General features: G+C 31.5%; 1 protein-coding gene and 1 pseudogene across 2 annotated transcripts in view; one reads left to right on the top strand and one right to left on the bottom strand.

Moving 5' to 3' along the window:
- LOC145296875 (E3 ubiquitin-protein ligase RNF220-like) overlaps positions 1-21,919 on the bottom strand; it is a 349,495-nt gene that overhangs the window by 275,456 nt on the left and 52,120 nt on the right. The window lies entirely within an intron of this gene.
- LOC145297203 (U2 spliceosomal RNA) lies at positions 2,755-2,918 on the top strand (annotated as a pseudogene).

Raw genomic sequence — 21,919 nt, forward strand, 5'->3', positions numbered from 1 at the left:
TCAAGAAGAGATTCCGTCGGAAAAGGCCAGAATGAACTCATCGCACATGTACCCCTTCAACATACATACCCCCAACAAATCCATCTAGCGACAAAATCCCACCTCTTAATCACAGAGATCCAGAGATGCCGGAAAGTTTTCTACTCTAATAGTAGATTTTCTCAAACTGCTAGACTTTGAAATTCCTTCCCTGTTACCTACTTCCCTGACTGTACTGACATGTAGAAGTTTAAATGTAATGTAAATCAACATCTCGTTAATCTCCTTGAATAGTCCCTCGTAAACATAGTCCCAAATAGTAGTACCTTATGTCCAAGTGGCAATATGCATTGTTTGGGGTGAACATGAGCAATTATATATTAGTGTTGGGATGATTAGTCAAAATTGGAATCAGAAAAATCGGAATTTTTAAGGGTATCAGAATCGGTATCGGAAAATTTTTATGCCTATGTTCTGATACCAAAAACGATTCCTTTAATTGTCTTTTTTTTTAAAATTATTTTGTTTAAAACAAAACCTTCCACTTCTAGTAGTAATGTTAAAATAATAAATATTTATTAAACTACCAATAAAACTAAAGTATATTGATCATCCCCCATGGGTGCATTTTTATGTTTGAGAAAACATCTGTACATTAATCATGTATTCATCGCACATGTACCCCCTCAACATACATACTCCCCATTCATGTATTTTACAGTAATCGAGAAAAAACAAACTTTACAGTCAAATATTTAGAGATTTATAAAGTATCGGGATTGGGATTTCTACAGAATCGGGAAAAATATTGAAATCGCCTCATCACTAATGTGTGTGTGTGTGTGTGTATATATATATATATATATATACATACATACACACACACACACACACGCAAGTACCTACATGGTGTTGACCGGATGCCTTTACTTTCACTTTGTTATTTTATTTTTATCCATTTTTTTCTTTATAGGATTTTGAATTAAATCTAATTACTGTACATTGGGGTAATTGTGCCAAATCCGGAGCTAAATGCTCTTTATATGCGTGGTTGCCAAAAGAGCACTTTTAACTAGTTGGCGCAATTTACCCGGACTTGGCACAATTACGGCATTACGGCATCGTTTGGTCATTAAATTATTAATTGAATAATAAAAACTCATTGTTATTAATAAATGCTTCAATTTTTTTCTTTTAAGAATTGACTGTAAATATCTTCCAAAACTTTTACTTAGCTGAATTTTTGTTAAGCCAGTTTAAATAATTTTCTATTAGACAGTTTAAACACTTCCAAATTTGTTTCATATTTCAAATGGCAACAAAGTAATTCAGCTGTTTTTTTGTTTTTTGTTGTTTTTGTTTTTTGTGGGTTTTTTTTTAACGATTAACAAAAGATCAAAATTGCTAATTTTCTTATGAAGAGACCGATATGCATTTTGGTAGATTTAATCACATAATTAAATTAATGTAAGCTCTTATTGAGTTATCCTCTTGAATAATTAAGCCCTACCCAAGTTCCACCGTTACTGATCATCACAGTGTTGTCTCACCATCTATATGACACTTATTAACCCTTCCTAAAGTGACCTCTGGGTAGGCGGTGACCTCAAAAAAGAAAGGAAAAAAATTTTAATAGGATTTTCAAAAAGTTTGTTTTAATTATATGCAAAATGAATAAATAATGGCCATTTCCCAGAATGTATGAGCATTTTGACCCCTCCTTTCACTTAAAAATTAACATAAATTCAGGAAATCGATGAATGTTAACAAAATTTTCTGTATTTAGTTCAGGGTAGAACGATAACAATGTTGCCCTAAAGAAAACAATACTACAGCTTTATTTTAAAGTATTTATTACAAAATAAATTCAACGTAGCCGCCTTCAGTCTCAATCACCGCCTCAATACGGATCTGGGACTGGGAGCATGCCTTTTCTACAAGTGCTCGTTGCAGATGGCAGCGATCAGACTGGGTTTGATTTTGTGGGAGGTCATGTTGGTGATGTTCTCGACGTATGACCAAACAAAGTAGTCCAGCAAGTTCAGATCAGGGAGGAGGGGCAGCCAATGAAAGAAGAGTGCAAAGCCGTAGCACTCCTTCTGACGGCAAGCCGGGGTCTCTTTGGACTTATGGGCCGGCCACACCCAGAGTCTATTAGCGGCAATCTGATTGCACAAGGAGATCGCCACACTTTTCAGCACATCCAGGTACGCTTTGGTGTTGACTTTCAAGCCAATTTCAAAGATATAATGATGAAAGCAAAGTTTCTGGCCATGGTTATGATCTTTGGTGTGGCTTCACGAGAAGGCCACAGCATGCCAAGCATAAGCTTTCATCATCCTGGGCATATCCCTCAAGTGTTGAACCGCCTGGATTTGCATTTTGAGGGTGCTGGCAATGGTCCTGTTGTCATAACTTGGATCAGTAGAGAACATGAATTGTACAGCAGTGCATCTCCGATCTCGCTCATTGACCATTGTGTCAGTTTCAGACATGATAGAAGACTTATCGTTCTTGAGATTTGTACACAACTGCCCAACTAGTAGATGTTTTTCATCAAATTGAAATGGAATCATGTCATCTTTTTTAGGGCAATAATTTTATCATTCCACCCTGTAATTAACGATCATAGAATATAATGGCCCCATTATTAGTCGCATGCAAGCGACTCTATAAGTCACTCTGTCGGTCGGTCTGTTGGTAACACTTTTCTGTTTGGCCTTTTTGGTTAAGATCAAAGGTCTGTTGTTAATAGATGCTGTTGTTAGCTTTTTAAGCTTTTCTTGGCCTTTTGGCCAGGATCAAGGTGTAGTATCTGTTCTGGCAGATACTGCAAGCTAGGACTAGCTATGACTAGCAAAGACCAGATGTGGGGGCAACCCCACATGCCTGACCTTTAACCAGCTCCCATTTCCCACCTCTCGGGAGCTGGTCCCCCTTTTCCCTTCCCCCTCCCTTCACTCCTCACATTAAAAATTGGCCTTGTGCCTAATTTGCTCGGTGGGGGAGCAAATAAATACCATCTGTTCTGGCAGATACTGCAAGCAAAGACCATATGTGAGGGCAGCCCCACATATAAGACCTTGGTCAATGTAGGGGAAAACCTTCATACCAATTGTGACTATCCAGCTCCCCTACTCCCCGGGGAGTTGGTCCTCATTCCCCCTTCACTCCTCACATTAAAAATCGTCCTTGTGCCTAATTTGCTCGGTGAAGGAGCAAATAAATACCACCCTCTATTGGCCTTTTGGCCATGATCAAAGTGTAGTATCTGTTCTTACTACATGCTGTACTTATGTTTGTAACTTTGAGATATAAAGTGGGGGATCACTTTTCTGTATTAACTTAATGTAAAATGATCACCCACTTTACAACCAGTCAGTCTCAAAGCCATTCAAGTCATTCTCCAGATCGTTCAAGTTGTTTTTGAAGGATTCCAGTTATTTTTTAAGTGTTCAAGTCATTCTTAAGGTCATTCAATTCATCCTTAAGTTCATTAAAGTCATTCTAAGTCATTTACTTTTTTATTTATTTATATAAGTCATTTCAGCCCATTTTTCGGTCATTTTAGTTTATCTTTAAGAATTTCATGTCAATCCTACATTCATGTATTCATTCATTACATGAGAGCACGCGACTAATGGCTATCAGTCTTGTTTTTTTTTTGTTTTTTTTTAATCTTAGTAAAAATCTAATACCTTGTGTAAACAAAAAGCACCTTTACTAAAGTTATAGTTTTAAGTACTAAAAAAAAAAACTGCATGAATTAACTTTTGCTTTTTTTTATGAAAACAAAAACCCAAGTTTGCCCAGCTCTTATTTTTTTCCATTTTTTAAAAACTTGGGTTCTTGTACCGGAAAAATATCTAGTAAATAAAACTTTGTTTAGTAAATCGTTATTTTTTTCCATTTTTTAAAAGATTTTTTTGCATTTCCATACACCAAACATGAATATAAATATCACTAAAACATTTGCTGGGTTATAAGCTTCATTTCAGTACCTTACTTGCCTGGGTGGGTTGCTAACAGACATTAGGAAAATTTATAATAAGATGTTAACAAAAATTAAAATTTTTTCAAATATTTAAAAAATATTATGAAAACAAGCCCCTAAAATTTTTTCGAAACATTACGAAAAAAACTCTAAAGTCTGTGTCAATGAAATCAATATAACTCAAAGAAAACTTAATTTCTTGAACTAACGATATTATCATTGAATTAAGCATTGTTTAATCAATATTTTCACTACAAAATAATATAATTACAAAAATATTTTAATAAAAATTTCCGGGGAAATTTTCAATGTAATACTATAATATTTTCCTTGTATGCATGAATGTGTAAACATCACTGCAATAATTTTTTTATAATCTTGAAAATAAAAAATAAGAAATGACGTCTAAGACCATTAACAAAAAAATAATTTAAAAAAATGGTAACATTTCTACTAATGATTAATTTGAAGTATGAGTGGGCAGAACAGTGAAAAAATAAAATGTAAGTTTATAATTTTCATTAGTAAATTATTTTATTTAGTTTATTTAGTTTAATTAGTTTATTTTTTAATAAACAAATCGAGTAATGTAATTGCTAAAATTGAATTTTTGAACATTTTACAAAATTTTTATTTCAAATTCTAAGAAAAAACATTGGTAAACAAACGTTATCAATCATTTTAGATTATTACCAGTATTTGAGCCCGGCGTTGCCCGGGTGTTTGGAGGTGTATGTTGAGCAAAAAAAAAAAAAAAAAAAAAAAAAGTGGTAGTAGGAAGGCAGGCTCGAACTCATACCACGAAGGAGGAAAAGAACGTGACAAAAACGTGACGTCTTTGCTGTTATGACCATCGCCAAACCGGAAGTGATGTAGGTTTAAATTAAGGCTAGACAATCGAAAGGAGAGGATGACTTTCGAAAATATCAACAAAAAAGCGACCCCTCCCTGGAGAAAAGTGCACAGTTGAGGGTGAAGAAATTAATGTTTTTAGCCAATTTTTCGGTATTTGTCGTCTGAAGGGTCGAGCTTCAAAACAATACTGATCTTGTGAAAATCTGTTGCCTCTATCGAAAGTTTTAGGCAGACATGCAAACATACATACATACATACATTTATATATTGGTAGCTCAAATTTTCAATCCAAATCGATTAAAAAGCTTGCTCTATCTCTGAATATCCTTTATGTAAAATTTCAAATGTTCAGACCAGAAATTGTCCGAGTAATTTGGTAGAGTTCGCAGAAGAAGTCAATTTTTTTTAAAACTTTGATCCTTATTATAACCCCTTAACATTTATTGTTTTGGGCTCAAATCAAGTTAAGTTAGATCCGTGTCCAAGGAACCTATATCTAAAATTTCAAGTGTTTAGACCCAAAATTGGCGGAGGAGTTTGGTAGAGTTCTCAAAGGTTAAATCATTGAACTTTAACCCCTTAACAGCCAAATTTCTGTCCGAAAACGGATTGCAAAGATTTTCCCAAATCTCAACACCCTGTATATCAAATTTCGAGTCTGTAGACTGAAAATTGACAGAGTTATTGCATAGGGAAATGTACACAGACAGACACTTCCACTTTTATAGATATATAGATTGAATAAAAAAATATATACTAAGTTAAATATGAAACTATTTTTTTAGAAAAAAATATATTCTTGCTTTTGTACTTTTAAAAAATATTCCAATTAAATTAATTATCGTCGAATTTTTCAGAAAACTGATAATTATTTTTCCAGAGATTTTTAAAGCTAATTTATTGGGACTTAAAATTTGAATGGATTTTTTTTCCCAAGATTTCTTACTGGAATTATTTTTTATATGTAAATATAGATTTTTTTTCCTTGTAGTGAATAGCTTTGGTCTTTTATTTTTCAAACATAAACAAAATTTAAATGTAAACTAAAAAAAAAATATTATGATAAGCCTCTTTAGAAGCACAATGGTCTGCGGGGGGGGGGGTCAGCTATTATTGCTGGTACCTAGTTTTAATACTTTATGCTATTGCATTATGTCAATAAATCGAGTACTAGTTAAAAAATTAAAAAAAATATATATTATGATAAGCCTCTTTAGAAGCACAACGGTCTGGGGTTTTTTTTTTGTTTTTTTTCAGCTATTATTACTGTTACCTAGTTTTAATACTTTACACTATTGCATTATGTCAATAAATCGATTACTAGTTAAAAAAAAAAAGAAGAAAAAAAAAAAAGAGTAATAACGTGCAAGAAGTCCTGCAAACGACATACACACAAAAAGCGATCACAATATTTTATTAATGTAGACATTGACTGAAACATCCAGCATTTCATAAATATTATTGAATGGAGGAACAACATCTTTAAATTGTTAAGTTATTTATTGTCTAATAAATGGGCATAATGGAAGACATAACGCCCGTTTATGAGATGATAAATAACTTGTTTTCTTTTGTAGATTTTCTCAGTTCCATGGACAATATTTCTTTACAGAATGTGTTAATGGCAGTTCTTTACTAGAAAAGCAAGGCTCATTTGAAAATCTACTGTCACGTTTGAAATAGATTATTTCATTATCAAAGATCTAAACTTTTAATTGTATATGTGTATTTGCTAAGAATTTTCAAGCCAGTTTAAAGGTTTGCAAATTTCGAAGGCATCTCAAAAAGTCACAAAGTAATTAATTATTTTCTTCTTTTTTTTTTTTTAAAGTATTAATAAAAATTAAAATGGCTAACTTAATTCTTGCAGATTTACTTTTGTCATTAAAATATCTATTTTTAAAGATTTTTTTAAGATTTCATTTTACGCAACTGCATTTTTATGTCAATATTCAATTCATCTCTTCTGTAATATAAAAGACAAAATGCGTGTGTGTGTGTTTGTATGTCTGCCAAAAACTTTTGACACACGTGACCAACACTTTCACAAAATTGGTATTGTTTGAAAGCTCAGTCACTTGGAAGACAAATATTCGAAAATTGACCAAAAACATTAATGCTTTGACCGTCAACTGGGCCGTTTTTTACAAGGAGGGGTCACTTTTTTCGCTGAGATTTTTTAAGTCATCATACGCCTTGCAATGACTAAGCTTATTTCGAACAGCAACGACGTCGTATGTCGCTGTGGGCACAGCGACTAAACCATTCTCTTTTTTTTTTCACTTCCTTTCCCTCTTAGTATTACAGGTTCGAGCATGCCCACCTGCCTACTACTCCCCCCCACTCGCCCAGGTACTCGCTACTATTTTTTTTTTTTTTTTTTTTTTTTACAGCGTTTTGGAATTTTTTTTTTTTTTTTTAGAGGCTTACCTTACCATAAAACCTCTAGACACCCGGACAATGCCGGGGACTCCCCGCTAGTAGTAAATAAAGCAAACATAATCCAATGTATAATTATTAAAGCCATGTTGACATGTGAAATTTATCACATAATCATTTAATTCATGAAAATAAAATGAAATTATCAAAATCCTGTTTTTATGGAAATCGCTCCAGACAAGACATGGAGCCACTTGATATAAGGAGCTAAAAAAAAAATAAATAAAATAAAAAAATCTATAAAATGATAAGTGTTAGATGGAATAGATTCTGATCCAGAAAACAGCAATTCTTCCCTCTTTGTCAGAAACATCACTCATGGAATATGAAAACTAAAGAACAAAACAAGGGAAGCAAAAGTTACGAAGCTACCAAAACTCGTTTCCTGCATTTTGTTCGTTAGTCCTCATATTCTACAAACGACCTATTATAAAACTATAAAATTAAATCCACCATAATGCATTTCAATTTCTTCATACAAGTCAGTCATCTCAATTGTTTGGTAATAGTTGGAGAAAAAAAAAAGTATGTATACTTACTTCATGACGATTTGACATTTAAAGAAAATGTGGAAACCTTTAAGCCGTTGAATAGAAAATCATTTTTGTCTTAAAAATTCTTAGTAAATCCTCATTTTATTAAAAGATTGAAAGTTTGGGAAGCTTTTTGTGTCCAATTACTATTTTATTAAATTGAAACAAAATTTATAAATAACAATTAGTTCTGTTTTTTTAAACAATTTGGTTGAATTACTTAATTTTAAAATCCAATTAAAAAAAAATTTTTTTTTTAACTTATTTAAAAAAAAATTTAAAAAACAAAAGAAAAATGAAAGTAAAGACCCCCCCCCCCTCCAAAAAAAACTGTATAATTATAACTAGTAAAATATATTTTGTCATACTAATAAATACATACCAAATCATTTTTTGTGAATCATCAGGCCAGTATTTGTTTATTGGTATATTTAGGCAACATTTTTTCATTCAAGCAAACATTATTAAATGCAATGGAGACACTTTGCTTTATGATTCTTTTTTTTTAATTTTTCAATTTTCCGTATAATCTTTTTTTGTATGAAAGTCAAAAATATTAAAGCGCTCGTGACAGCAACAACTATGGAACTTTTATTAATATTTTTGACTTTGATACAAAAAAGATTATATGGAAAATCAAAAAAAAAAAAAAAAAAAAGAATCATAAAGCAGTGTCTCCTTTGCATCTAATAATATTTGCTTGAGTATGTGAGTGTGTGTGTGTGTGCGTGTGTGTGCGTGCGTGTGTTATTAAATATTTCTCCCCCTCCCCCGCTCATATATGGCATAATCATGTTGTCTCGTCGGTTCCTGTCAGATCACCAAAGTTAAGCAACATAGAGCTTGACCAGTACTAAAATAGTTGACTCTATGGTAAGATCAGGTGTTGTATGTGCTCTCAAGTTTGTAGAGGGGTGGGTGCCATCAGGCTATTCTTACCAAAGACCAAATGCATGAAATAATGTGGTTATAGTCAGCTAACGTACTTCCTAAGTTTTGGCGTAGCGTTACCGGAAGTGGTGACAACGCAAATCAGTTCCTTCACTTTTATTGTTCTTCAGTATTTTCTATTGTGAAGCGATTTATTGAAATCAAATAGAATATAAAGATATTATTGTAAAGCATACAATCAAATTTTAAATTATACAGATAAAAATAACACAACTAATCTATCATTAGACATATTAATATTGAAGCCGAGACAATTAATAATTTGCACTTTTAATAACAAAACTAAAAAAATAAGTTTTTATTTCATTTGAAATTTTATAAGAAATACATGTTTATGAAATTATCAAAATAAAAGTTTCGATACCCGCCCCCGCCCCCACACTATTTTTCTTCCAAATTATTGCGACTTCATCTAGTGTGCAAGGTATAACAAGATACAAACAAACAAAAAAAGAAAAGCAAGATAACAATATCCAGTTTTAGTAACATGCAGATAGGTGTACACATTAACGACATATGTTCTTCCTTGCCTCTCAACTAAACTTATAATTGAAATCACTAGGAAAAAGAAAAAGCAATTGTTTTATTTACAAACAGTATTAATATTCCAAGAACTGCCGCTGCTTGGCATGATGTCGTTGCAGAATGGATAGAAATATATAGCAACAAACATATTTTTTGCTACAAATTACACATACATATCTAGATAAAGAATTTACTTCAAAAAAAAAAAAATGTCATATTTTGTAAAACATTATGAAACAAAACTCCTGCAAATTTGGGTTCCCAACATAACATTTATACTTAAATTCACCTGGAATTAAAAAAAAAAGAAAAAAAAAAACTTTATCATTGTATTTACATTACAAATAATGCATCAGTCAGCTGTTGCTGGAATATAATATTGAATTATCTCCCTTTTGTGTTAAACACAACCGAATAGTTAGACATATTGATATTGAAACAGAGACAATGCTTATAATTAGATTAGCTGTATCTACCCGGCATTGTCCGGGAATCTTTTTACTGCCATGTTTTTTTACCAACTTTTTTAATGAGAAGTTTTAAGTTTGATTTAATTATTACAACTATGTTTGGTCAGTAAATTATTAATCAAATCAAATTATTATAAAACTTATAATTCATTAAGTTATAAATATTGTTTTAATCCATGTATAAAAAATACTTCAATATAAACAGCTTCCAAAAACTATAAATACTTAAATATTTGAGGTTTTGCTAAGAATTTTAAGACCATTTCAACAGTTAAATTCTTCTGAATTAACATAAAAATTTTTAAGTGTTGCCTAAACCTAAACGTAGGTTCCATGAACAAAGCTTCTTTCTTAGAACTGCACGGCTGTGGAGTTGTCTTCCGTTTTCCTGCTTTCCAGCTGACTACAATATGGTTGTCTTCAAGTCCAACGTAAACAAGTTCTTGATGAGTCGTTCCACTTAAGTTAACAAATTTACTGAATTTCCATTACTAACGATTACTATATTGTCCAATTGACTACTGTACACTCTTAACCCTTATCCTCGAGTGGTCTCTGGGCCTTGATAAGTGGTTATGCCTAGATAAAAAAAAAAACATTTTTTTTTTAAACTATTAACATACGTTTGAACTGATGGCCGAATTGTCTATGAAGAAAGCAAAATGTATTTTAGTGGATTTAATTTTGTAAATTATTGTTTTCTTTAATCTTATTCTATTTCCCACTGTTGCATTCTTGATTTCAATGAGTATTTGATTAATAATAATAAAAAATAAACAGAAAGAATTCAACATCTAATTCAATGAAAGTAATGTTGACATACGCATGCAGTTGTTTCAATATATGAATTGAAATGTGTGCGTGGATTATAGACAGGTTAGAGAATGTACATAAAACTTTAAGTTGTATTCATATGTACAATTTTCCAGGAAGACAATGGAAGTGGTCTCTTATCTCTACATGTTCTCTTAAAACTTTGATTACATTTATTTTCCAAAACCATGCTCGGAGTGCCTCAAGGAGGTTAAAGGCAATAAATTTACATAAATTAACATGCAAAATAAATAACAGCAAAAAAAAAAAAAAGTAATATAGTGTTATGAGTAAAATGCAGAAGGGCATAGGATTCATTAATCGTGAACAACATTAGGTTTTCCTGCTAATTTTATGAATACAGAAAAGGAATCATTTGGAACCATCATGTTCAAGAATGGCCAGACAAGTTTGGAGTATTCTTCTTTTTTTTTTTTTTTTAATGGAAATCGCTTGAGACATGACATGAAGGTATTTGATGTAAAAACTTAAGAAATAAAGATGATTATTGCAAATACCTATTGACCATAGTCTTGAAAACAGTGAGTAAAAAGATCTGAAATGGATCACGTACATCAAATCTGTTGCCAAGGTTGCTGGAAAAATGGTGTGATCCTTCTACCACTACAGTAGATATCTTACTGCTGATGCAATTATCTACCTATATAAGAGCCAGGTACGTTCAAGAATCGAGTATTATTGCCACATATGGGCAGGAGTTGCTAGAAAGATCTTATCCTACCTTGACAGAGTTCAAAATAGACTTTGTAACTTAGTGGGGGATGCCTTTTTCTCTCCCCTGCAACCTCTTCCTCACACAAGAGATTTTCATGGCAAGTGCTCATCTGGGTTCCAATCTATGGTCCCATCTCATCAAACTTTCACAAAAAACACTCGTCTAACTGAAAACACTATCAATAATTTCCCCCACTCTTTTTCTGTGCCTAAACCTAAACGTAGATTCCATGAACAAAGCTTCTTTCTTGGAACTGCACGCCTGTGGAATTCTCTTCCATTTACCTGCTTTCCAGCTGACTACAATTTAGTCGTCTTCAAGTCCAACGTAAACAAATTCTTGATGAGCCGTCCTCTTAAGTAATCCAATTTACCAAATTTCCACTACTAACGATTAGTACAATATTTTCCCATTGACTACTGTACACTCATTAACCCTTATCCTCGAGTGGCCTCGGGGCCTTGCTGTGGTGACTCCTATGTAAAGAAAAAAAAAGGGAGTTCCAAAATCTTGCAGTATGTAGTAAGAAGCTACTGGAATAAGAAGCTGTATTACAACGAGGTATCAAAACAGAAACTAGGTGAAGACCACTAGACCAACGAGTCAAACGAGCTGGAACAAAGGAAGCAAAGACTAAATTGAAAATTGCACAAACTTGCAGAAAAGTGCAAATCAAGTTTGCTGCATAAAAGTTAGGTTTAAGGGCTTCATTTTCTGCTGGAGAGGACGTGAAGAAAAAAAAAAGAAAGAAACAGCTGGAAAAAAAAAACAAAAACAACAACAACAACAACAACAACAGCACGGAAAGAAAATAAAGATCAATGAAGTGTTATGAGTGATTAAGACATGATACAAGCTGTTTCGTTTTTTTGTTGTTTTTTCTACAACAGTCATAGTTGAATGAATAACAAACAAATATACCACGGACTTATATCGGCTTCTTTTCTTCTTTGTCAAATATCTATACGACTCACGGAATGTAACAAGTTGTCTTGTCGGACCCCACGCTTTAAGAAGCAATAAGATATAGACCTTGTGAATTGATTAAGTAACATATGGTCCACAAAAACAAGGCAAAAAAAAGAAAAGAAAAGAAAAAAAAAGGTGTTCTATGGTATATATTAATACAAAAACCATCACATTCTGGCCTTCAGTTAAAGATTCAAGTGTAGTATCTGTTCTGATGCTACATTTAAGTTAATTTGTCCTTAGAGGAAACCATTCTATACTAAGGCAATTTGTAATTTTGCTTACTACAAGAGTGCTCCCCTTTTGAGAAGCACCCCCCCCCCATTTAAAAACAACCTTGTGTCACATTTTGCTCTCGTAGGGGAATCAAATAAATACTTTCAAAGAGAACACATTTTTCTTTTGCAAAATGTCTGGCTTACTGGTGGAGAAACCAAAGTAGTTTTTAAGCTGTCAAATCAGAATGTGTTTTTGACTAGCCAATATTTATTCATGATTGGCATTATATAAATCTCACCTGTCTGTTTAAATATATGTATGTATGTATGTTTGTTTGTGTCAGGTCATGTCATATGCTACTGGTACCATGTAACCCAGTACTACCAGCCTCATGGTCAGGTCACCGGCGACTAAACTGGTTCCCCCACCAGACTTGTTTGGTGAGGAGGGCAGTTAGTCTCCCTGAAGGATTAAAAACAAGACCTTTGTACAGTTTTTTTTTTTTTTTTCCACCTCTTTTTTATCTGGCACGTTACGAGTTCGAGCCCGCTTTATACTCCTATTTTTTTTTTTTTTTTTTTTGCTCAACCAATACCCTACACGCACCACTTTCTTTTCTGTCTTCACGTCATGGGTTCGAGCCTGCTTGTCTACTACTACTACTTTTGTTTTTGCTCAACACACACCTCTGGGCAACGCCGGGCAACACCCAGGCTAGTTGGCAGTATAATAACATATGAGTGGTGTATATTTTTTTATCCCGTTCGAATAGATCAACAGGGATTGCAAATTGCATTGTTATGATGAGCTTATTTATGCATTAATGACTGAACATTTCATATCTATGTTGCAGATATTGGCAGTGTGAAACTAAAAAAGCAACCCTTGTCATGAATGTACGTAAGAAGCAGTGGTACCTCATTGAATTCCTGGCAAAAGCGAACAGAGAATGATGATGACTAGAAAAATATATATAGAAAAATAAATTCTGGAGCACAAAAGGTACCATTCTCGTCTTTGTGGCTCTTCAAATTTAAAAAGAAAAAAAAAAAAAGAGGAGGCTTTATTTTTGGAGTGACCTTCATATGACAAAGCATACTCCTGATGCCCATGCATTGTTCATCGCTGGCAAAAGTGCATTGAGAATGGTAGTGACTTTGTAGAAGAATAAATTCCGGAGCACAAGAGGGCACTCATCTCATCTTAATGGTACCACTTCTGTCTTCGTAGTTCTTCAATTTTTTCTAAGTTAAAAACAAAAAAAAAAAAAAAAACAAGAAAAAAGAGGCTTTACTTTTGGAATGACTCTCATACTTTGCAAAGAATTATATGGTCCAGCAGAGACAATTTATATTATGAAATATTTTTCATACGCATATATATATATATATATATATATATATATATATATATATATATATATATATATATATGGTTGTATAGTTTTAGTCTCCTGGATGTAAATCTACTGAAACTCTCTCTCTCTCTCTCACACACACATTCATATATATATATATATATATATATATATATATATATTAAAAGGAGATATATTATATCTCTTATATATTGGGGGGGGGCGTTGTTAGAGTCATTTCTTAAATGGACAAGTAAATAAATAATTGAGTATATATATGTGTGTGTGTGAGAGAGAAAGATAGAGAGATAGAGATAGAGAGAGGGGGTAGATAGAAATACAGTGATAGATAGATATGGTTAATCCACATACGCTTTTGTTGCAATTTAAAATGCATTTCTCGGTTAACAATGAATTCTTCACATTTAAAAACTAGATATATAAAAAGAAAAGCAACTTTATCTAAATTTAAAAATGTGGCTATGTTTTAAAATTTTTGAGATGAGGATTGGTAACTTGTATTATTCGCACTACTGTTCTCATCTTGGATGCTATTCCTACATGCCAAACGATGTAACCCCTGATCTCATTCGGGTGCATTTTTGAACCTTTATGGTTTAGAACCTGTAGTCTAACATAAGTGCTAGGTATTAATATTAATAGGTTCTAAGTGACAGTATTCTGAAGGTTGAAGGTTCAATCCTCAGTGCAGGTATTACTAAGAATACAATTACAAATTACTCAACACTTCTACCCAATCATGGCTGAAAGAACGAGAACAAGCAACCACCGTGGATTAAATAAACGGTTCCATTTAAAATTACCTTGAGATTCTAGAGTTCAACAAAATTCACCTAAAGTTGGAGGTTACATCGTCCGAAACGTTGGAGAAATAATATCCACAAAGAGAACAGTAGTGCAAATAAAGTGTGATTATAATTTTCATTTTATCAACAGGTTTCTGGCCTTTGACGAAAAGACTTCCATAAACAAAACTGTCAGTTACGTTCACATTATAACAAGTCATTATAAACAGAAGTAAATCAAACTTTTAATAGAATTTTAGGGTTTTTTTTTAATTTCACAAAAATATTAGTGATTCGTATTCAGCCAATGTTTATTAGTGAAAAATAAAAGAGACATGAGGGACTTAAATAAAACTCTTTCTTTGTCTTAAAAAAAAAAAAAACGAAAAGCAGGCGTAATGAACTTGCAGTTTTGCATACACTTTAAAAGCCTTGAAAAATTTATAAGTTAGTATCTTTTTTTATTATGTGAGACAAGGCATGAAAACACTAAAAAAAAAAAAAAAAAAGATAAAAAAACTAACCAAAAATAAGTATAAGATGAATAAATTCTGACCTAAAAAACAGCAGTTCTTCCACCTTTGTCAGAAACATTGCTCATGGAATGTGAAGATTAAAAGGACAAAATAACTACTGTACATTATCCCTTTGACTACTGTACACTCTTTAACTCTTATCCTCTAGTGGCCTCTGGGCCTTGATAAGTGGTGACTCCTATGTAAAAAAGAAAGAGACATGCAAGTTACAAGACAGTAACCCCAAGGTTTTTACTTGGGAATCTTATTGTCCTTCAGATTACTTTACTCAACTTCCGATGCATGTGTACATTGGATTGTTTATAAATTGCATAACGGCTGAATTCAATTTCATGCAATTGAAACAATACGGCATAATCACGTTGACACACCGGTTAAGCAACGTTAAGCCTAGTCAGTACCAGAGGGGTGACCAATTTGCGAATTCCAGGCGCTGTATGTAGGAGGACGTTGACACCTCCCTGCAAGAGTTGCAAAAACCTAACGTTGTTATCTTCACTAACATGCAACTTGGAACCGCTTATGAATTTCATACGCCCATGGAACTTCCTCCTTTGTAGAAAGCCGGTTAAACCCACATAGGATTAGTGCCGTTTCCATTACATTTCCAATTGAAACATAAAACGATTAGGCAAACGAACAAAAATGAAGATTATTTAATTTAATTTTAAAGATTATTTAATAATTTGGCTCTTCAAAATGGCTTCTTCATAAAAAAAATAAACGAAAACAATACTATCATTTGTATTTTTTACAAAATTAAGTTAGTTGAATTCTCGATTGTTGTCATTGATACGTTCCTTCCTACAAAATAAATATTCCATTTTGAACAATTAGCAGTTCTTGTAATATTTATACAAATAAAATATTAAAAATCACAAAAGAACTACAGAAATTTTGGGAAAATTCAACCAAAACAATCTTAAGATTCATTTGTTTTTCTTTTTAATGGATTAAATATTTAAACAAAAACAAAGGGGATTATTTTACTAGAACGGTTTTCTTTGAAATCCAGTAAGAAAAGAAATATTTATTAGGTTGGTGCAAAAATAATGTTTTTTTGACGTTCAACTTCAAGTAAAAAAACGACATTATTTTTGCACCAACCTTATATAAGAGTTCATTTTTTTTTCATGATTAAGATTCTGCAGATTTATCATAAATGTTGATTCTGATAAAATATTTGCGTAATGAAACCAAATTAAAACAAAATTTATTAGATACAAATAGAAATGATCACATGATTTATTCAAACACATTATATATATATATATAATTATAATTTTTAAAGGTTCACAAATAAATGGAGTCAATTTTTAAAGGTTCACAAATAAATGGAGTCAATTTTTAAAGGTTCACAAATAAATGGAGTCAATTTTTAAAGGTTCACAAATAAATGGAGTCAATTTTTAAAGGTTCACAAATAAATACAGTCAATCTTTAAAGGTTCACAAATAAATACAGTCAATTTCTAAAGGTTCACAAATAAATACAGTCAATTTCTAAAGGTTCACAAATAAAGTCAATCAATTTTTAAAGGTTCACAAATAGATCCAGTTAATTTTTAAAGGTTCACAAATAAATCCAATCAATTTTTAAAGGTTCACAAATAAAGTCAATCAATTTTTAAAGGTTCACAAATAGATCCAGTTAATTTTTAAAGGTTCAGAAATAGATCCAGTTAATTTTTAAAGGTTCACAAATAAAGTCAATAACAAAATATCAAAATTGATATTTAAAAAAAAGAAAAGAAAAAAATATAATAGAAATAATGAACCAGCATATATAGACACACAAAGATGTAATATAGTATGTGCAAATAGAAATGGATCATATCACTTTTGTGACGTTTCATTATGGGGGGGGGGGATGAAACGTCGAAAATTATATATAGATTAATTGCTATATATTTTCATAACGTACGACCTAGCTTTTCTCACACATTGAGATCTGTTGAAGTAAATACTGAAAATTGATACATAAAATGTTATATCACTTCATAAAATTTTATATGGATACATGAAATCAGTAAAAGAAAATATCTATAATTTATAACAAATTAATATTGTAAAAAATAGTTCGGAAGAAAGTGGCAAGATATGCAAAAGCAACTATATAGAGTATTTAGATTTTTTAACAAAATTTTAATCATGTAATTTTCGTTATTTTATTTATTATCTCGCCTACAAACCATACTCTTAGGAATTCTGCAAGATATGTGTTTTTTTTTTTTTACACAGGAATCACCATTATCAAAGCCCGGAGCCACTCGAAGATAAGGGTTAATGGATATACATTAGTCAATTTGATTATAGCGTAGTAAGTAGTGGGAATTTTGTAAATTGGATTACTTAGGGGGGAAGGTTCATTAAGAACTTGTTTACATTGGACTTGAAGACAATTAAATTATAGTCAGCTGGAAAGTAGGCAATCGGAAGAGAGTTCCACAAGCGTGCAGTTCTAAGAAAGAAGCTTGGGATTCCATCAATGATGTGTTAAATATTTGGAGAACAAATTTCAAAAGAAATAGATTGGACGTCATTAGCCATTAAAAATTCCTGCATTTCAGTTGATATTTTTTCATTATAGGAACATTCTCAAATCTTAATAATAATATTAATCTTAATGATAATATAAATCTTAATAATAATATTAATCTTAATGATAATATTAATTTTAATAATCTTAATAAAACTAGCAAAAAAATTTACAAACATCAGTAAAATAACATCACACCATAAATTACAACTTTTTGTTCAAATATATGTAACGGTCGTGTACAGGCGACTAGGGACCGTCTGTGAATTTAATATTTCCTTGACACTTCCTCCTTCGGAGGAAGCCGGTTTGGCCTGCCTATGGCGAATTTTGTATGACAAAAGATCATGTTGCTGTTGAGTAGAAAAAGTAGGTATCAATCCAAATACTTGGTGTATTGCTCAATGATGAATTGATTCTCTGTCCAGGCTTTTGTACCACCTATATATATATATATATATATATATATATATAAAATGTAAACATTTTTACATATATACATATATGTAAAAAATATATAGGAAAATCGAAAATCGTTTAAATATTCATTAACGTTTTGTCTCAATTTCAAGACTTTCTTAAGGTAAGTAATATGAAGAAAAAATAGAAAATATTTGAAAAGATAATAGCAAAGAAAGAATTTTACAAATATTAAAAGACATCACACAAGAAATTAAAACCAAGAAAAAGTAAAAGTGTAAGATGTGCAAAAATCATGTTTCTCCAGAGGAAGGAAATAGTTGAAAGAAGTTTAAACACTTTTTTTAAATTTTATATTAGAAGAAGAAGAAGAAGAAGAAGAAGAAGAACTGTGTTGAAACTCTTACACCACTGTGTATATTATGCAAGTGGACATTCTTTAGCTACTTGTTTTTGGAGAAAAATTTGTACAAGAATTTTACACCATAAATGTTGATGGGTGGACATTTTTTTTTATGGCTAATAAAAGCTAGTTCATTTCAACTAATTGTCTCCTGGTAAAAATTTCTTTCAACTAGAATTCATCAGAGGAGCAATGTTAAAAGCTAAAAGTTATGTACATATATGTGCATGCATGTGCATATACATGTGTGTGCATGTATGTGCATATACATGTGTGTGCATGTGTATATATGTGTGTGTGCATATGTGTATGTGTGTGTGTGTGTATATATGTGTGTGTGTATATGTATATATATGTGTGTGTGGGTGGGTGTATATATATGTGTGTGTGTATATGTATATGTACGTGTGTGTGTGTATATGTATATGTATGTGTGTATATGTATGTGTGTGTGCGTACATGTATAGTGATGGAAAGATTCCAATATTTGTTCCACAGATTGCGATACAAACACCAATTCTATTCTAAATTTCCAATTCCTATTCTTATCAAAGCTCTAAATATTTAGCTAATTAAATCATGGTTTTGTAATCGTTTTTGTATTTTCCGTTTACCGTAAAAATACATTTGCAAGCAGAGATATATAGATTTTAGTTTTACTGATAATTTAAAATCAATAAATATTTATCATTTTATCATCAGCACTGCTATAGAAAATTACGTTTATAATGAAAATAAACAAAAGCAAAACAATTAAAAGCATCGCATTTTTTACATCAAAATTCAAAATCGAAAATATTTGTGCCTTTGTTAATCATTCTAACACACATATATATATATATATATATAAGCCTTGGAGTATTCTGCCGAATAATAAAAACTTTTTTTGTAAATTTCTACTTTACAGCTCTGTTCTTATTTATCGTAAGCTCTACTATTGTCAGTGAATGCATTGAGCTTTTTCATTTGGTTGGGATTAAGATATAAATAACTATATTTATATTTGGTTTTGGAATTTGCTTTTTCCTTGATTAGTAAATTCCTCCTCAAAGCTTTTATATATATATATATATATATATATATATATATATATATAATATGTTTATATATTTGCCTGTATAGGATTCACTTCAAAACTTATTAATCAATCATTATGAATTTTTTCAAACATCACTTCTAAGCATTAGTGTGAAAAATGTGTGCTATAATTTTAGTTTTAATGCAAAGGTAGCAAGACTGTAAATTATAAATTACAAGAATTTATTGTTCGAAAGGATATCCAAAAAGAAATATTAAGATTTTCTTAATCTGCTAAGTTAAAAAAAAATGCTTCCTTTTCATTAGAGGAAAGATTTTAGCAAATAATTATTATAGCAAGGCTATGAATTTGCTGGTACTAGCATCAATTGAAACAGCATTGTATGAAAACGAATCATATATGAAAAAAGTTAATGTAAAGAGTTTATGAAAATGCAGAAAAAAATGCAGAAAAAAAATTGTTGTAAATTAGAATTTACAATCTTTGTGTTCTTTATATATATATATATATATATATATATATATATATATATATATATATATATATATATATGTTTTCATACAATGCAGTTTCAATTGATGCTAGTACCAGCAAATTCATAGCCTTGCTATAATAATTATTTGCTAAAAAATTCATAATGATTGGTTAATAAGTTTTGAAGTGAATCCTATACAGGCAAATATATAAACATACACACATGCATTTTATATATATATATATATATATATATATATATATATATATATATATATATATATATATATATATATATTACTTATGTTCAATTTAATTTAAATGATAATTTTACTGCCTTGATGAATGGTTGTTGAAAGAAAACTTTGGAAATAATTTTCAAAATGCCCCTCCACCCATCTTTTATTAGTAATCAAAAATCTTCATTTTCCTTACCTGGTGTTACCAGATAAGACTGTCTGAAGATATCAGCCTCCTAACCAAAAAAATGCACCAAACATTAGTTATTGCTTTTTATTTCCTTCCTTGCCCTTTGCAAAACTCAATCATGTTCTGCAAAGCCCCCCCCCCCCAAAAAAAATAAATAAAATAAAAACAACTTTCTTCTCTAAAACAAACCAAACCCAATGAATAAATATTTGAAGACATAAAGAATTTGAAGCATAAAAACTTTTTTTTTTTTTTTTTTTCATAGGACATCACCTATTAAGTTTTGAAGCTGGTTTTGAACTCCATCAAGACAAGATAGGAAGCACCAAGCAGCTACTGTATTCATTTTAGGACATACTTGACTCTTATACAGATAAAGGATTGCAACTTCTAAACTTACTGACACAGACATACAGTCAGTAAAAAAGACATTAGACTATTAGCAAAGTATAGAGTTAAATTGACAGTTGAATCTTCTAGTTTAAATGAAGACTGTTAGCCGTCAGCTCAATCAAATCAGATATCATTATTGCTAACATCAGCCTATAAAATGCACAAATAATCAACAGCAATCATTAAATTACAGGAAAACAGCATTCAATGATATGTGAGGATACTTTGGTGATCGTCTCATCAGTAGTAGATGTGTCTTAAATGAGCTACATATTTACCGGACTTTAACTCACCCAAATTTTTATCAGGAGTTATCGCAAAAGATAATGTATTTGAAAACAATCCTCAAACAATTCCTAAACTAAAAGACAGTCATTACGGCCCAAATCAGAACAGTGACAAGATAGGAGTACATCCAAGTTAATGACAATTTTGTATGTTGTATCCAGGTGTGCCTCTCAATAAAACAAAGACTGTTGGACATGCATTACTGAAACTCGGTGGACAAGTCAGGCATATACTGAAGTTGATTTGTACCAAATATGATTGTAGTGGAGAAAGGATTGTAAATTTTATTAACAATTCCAAGAGTGGCATTTGGGTCGAGGAGGAGCGGAGGGGGGGCGTTTTACTCTGCATGATATCAATATCGATGAGATCAAAGAAATTTTTTTTTTTTTTTTACATAGGCATCACCACTATCAAGGCCCAGGGGGCCACTCGAGGATAAGGGTTAAAGAGTGTACAGTAGTCAATTGGACCATATAGTAATTGTCAGTAATGGAAATTCAGTAAATTTGTTAACTTAACTGGAACGGCTTATCAAGACCTTGTTTACATTGGACTTGAAGATAACCATATGGTAGTCAGCTGGAAAGCAGGAAAACGGAAGACAGTTCCACAGGCGTGCACTTCTAAGAAAGAAGCTTTGTTCATGAAATCTACGTTTAGGTTTAGGCACAGATAAAGAGTGGGGGGAATTATTGATAGTGTTTACAGCTAGACGAGTGTTTCTTGTGAAAGTTTGGCGAGAGGGGACAT

The sequence above is a fragment of the Euprymna scolopes genome, chromosome 17 (genome assembly GCF_053919585.1).
Source record: "Euprymna scolopes isolate OS-2025 chromosome 17, ASM5391958v1, whole genome shotgun sequence".
NCBI classification, from domain to species: Eukaryota; Metazoa; Mollusca; class Cephalopoda; order Sepiida; family Sepiolidae; genus Euprymna; species Euprymna scolopes.